This window comes from Myotis davidii, unplaced genomic scaffold, assembly GCF_000327345.1.
Source record: "Myotis davidii unplaced genomic scaffold, ASM32734v1 scaffold1251, whole genome shotgun sequence".
NCBI classification, from domain to species: domain Eukaryota; kingdom Metazoa; phylum Chordata; class Mammalia; order Chiroptera; family Vespertilionidae; genus Myotis; species Myotis davidii.
Genome location: NW_006283138.1, coordinates 371,246 through 373,185, shown reverse-complemented (window position 1 = coordinate 373,185; position 1,940 = coordinate 371,246). Strand labels below are relative to the sequence as shown.

At 48.5% G+C, this 1,940-nt stretch overlaps 1 long non-coding RNA gene across 1 annotated transcript; it reads right to left on the bottom strand.

Annotated features, from left to right (window-relative positions):
- Positions 1-627: 627 nt before the first annotated feature.
- Positions 628-1,934, bottom strand: LOC107182832. Its single transcript, XR_001513583.1, has 2 exons — positions 1,826-1,934; positions 628-987 (listed from the first exon to the last, which is right to left on the bottom strand). It is a non-coding gene; the product is annotated as an uncharacterized LOC107182832 (long non-coding RNA).
- Between the last annotated feature and the right edge of the window lie 6 nt (positions 1,935-1,940).

Sequence of the window (1,940 nt, the reverse complement as noted above, 5' to 3'; positions counted from 1 at the left end):
GTTAGGCCTGGGCAAGGGGCCGATCCTGTGATTGGAGGGTGATGGGGGTCAACGCCTGAGGGCTCCCAGTATGTGAGAGGGGGCAGGCTGGGCTGAGGGACACTCCCCGACCCCAGTGCACGAATTTTGTGCACCGGGCCCCTAGTTAATAAGTAATAATACAAGAACAAACTGTTTCTCGTACTCACAACTGTAACCCTACTATTGCCCATCCCTGGATTTACAGCTTACATAATGTAATTTAGTGAAGAGCAAGAAAGGGAAAACTACTTCCTTTGTTTGAGATTTAGTACCCTCCACTGAAGTTGAGTGTTCTAGACCCTAGAGCAGCGGTTCTCAACCTGTGGGTCGCGACCCCTTTGGAGGTCGAACGACCCTTTCACAGGGGTCGCCTAAGACCATCCTGCATATCAGATATTTACAGGACGATTCATAACAGTAGCAACATTACAGTTAGGAAGTAGCAACGAAAATAATGTTATGGTTGGGTCACAACATGAGGAACTGTATTTAAAGGGACAGAAGGTTGAGAACCATTGCCCTAGAGCAAGGTTTTTATGAGAAATGTATTTATGTCTCCATAGCAACACATACACATGCACACATAATTATACGCAGACTCACAGATGAAGGGAGGAGAGGTTTATTCATTCAGTCCTTGCTATGTCAGGCACTGTGCCAGCCTGACGATATGCTGATCACCCTAATAAATATGATTCTTGTCCTCAAGGCACTTAAAGCCTAGTGGAATTACTAATGAGACTTTGGCAAAGAGGACTGCATGCCAATGCTCCCCCCACCTCAAACTCCATGTTAGGAAGTCTGATTCCTCCAATCTAACAGGGCTGATTGCAGCTTAGTCTTTAGTTGGCAGTCTTCTCATCTCACACAGCAAGTGGTCTGTGGGATAGCACTGTTTTGTCCTGAAGGCGCCAGGCTTTGTCCCTGCAGCCACTGTGTAGTAATCAGGTTGTCATTCCAGAATCCCTGCAATATGGCAAGGAAGAACACGTCAATCACAAATGTAAAAACAAGTAAGCATGCTCTATTTCTCTCCTATAGTCCCTGCTCTTCCTGAAGTTGGTAATTCAAGGCTACCAGTAACAAGGTTTAAAGAGTAAGAGGATGTAAAAAACAGCCCTGTCCATACAATTTAATTAAAATTTCCTTGGAAGTCGGAGCATGTGCTGAAGGACAGTTAACTAGGAAGTACTGGCTGAGTTTCCTGGAAAATAAAGTGATCAGGGGCTGCTGTGCTGCTCAGAAATCACGAGCCAGGTCTAAGCGAGTCCTTTCAGCGCTGAGTCGCCAGGATGTGACCGTCTTCCCGAGAAGCTGAGCAGCATCCTGCCTCCAGCCGGAATCCCACTTTCCTGTCTGCTTCGCCTCCCACACGTTAGCTGGGGCCGAAATTCCCGTGTTTAACACTCAGGTAAAAGCGCCCCATCCTGTTGAGTTTTTCTCATGTCTTAGCTGGCTGCGATTTCCAAAACAACACATCTTGCCGTCGCTGGTTTGGCTCAGTGGCTAGAGCCTCGGCCTGTGGACTGAAGGTTCCCAGGTTCTGGTCAAGGGCACCGCCCTGGTTGCCAGCTCGATCCCCACTAGGGGCCTGCAGGAAGCAGCCGATCCATGGTTCTCACTCATCATTGATGATTCTCTCTCTCCCGCTCCCTTTCTGAAATCAATAAAAATATATATTTTAAAAACACACAAAAACAACACATCTTTATGCTGTGGCATCATCCGCACGACTAGAGCGGTAACTGCTTTGCTTTACGTTTTTAACCTGTTAAAAGTCTACGAAACAGCTAATTCCCCAAACCTGCAGGTGGAAGGAACACGCAGGAGCGCGCACTTCTCCTTCCACACCAGCCCTCCAGGAGCCGCGCCCTGGCCGATCCACCGGGCTCCGGCCCCCCAGGCAGGCGACAAAGCCG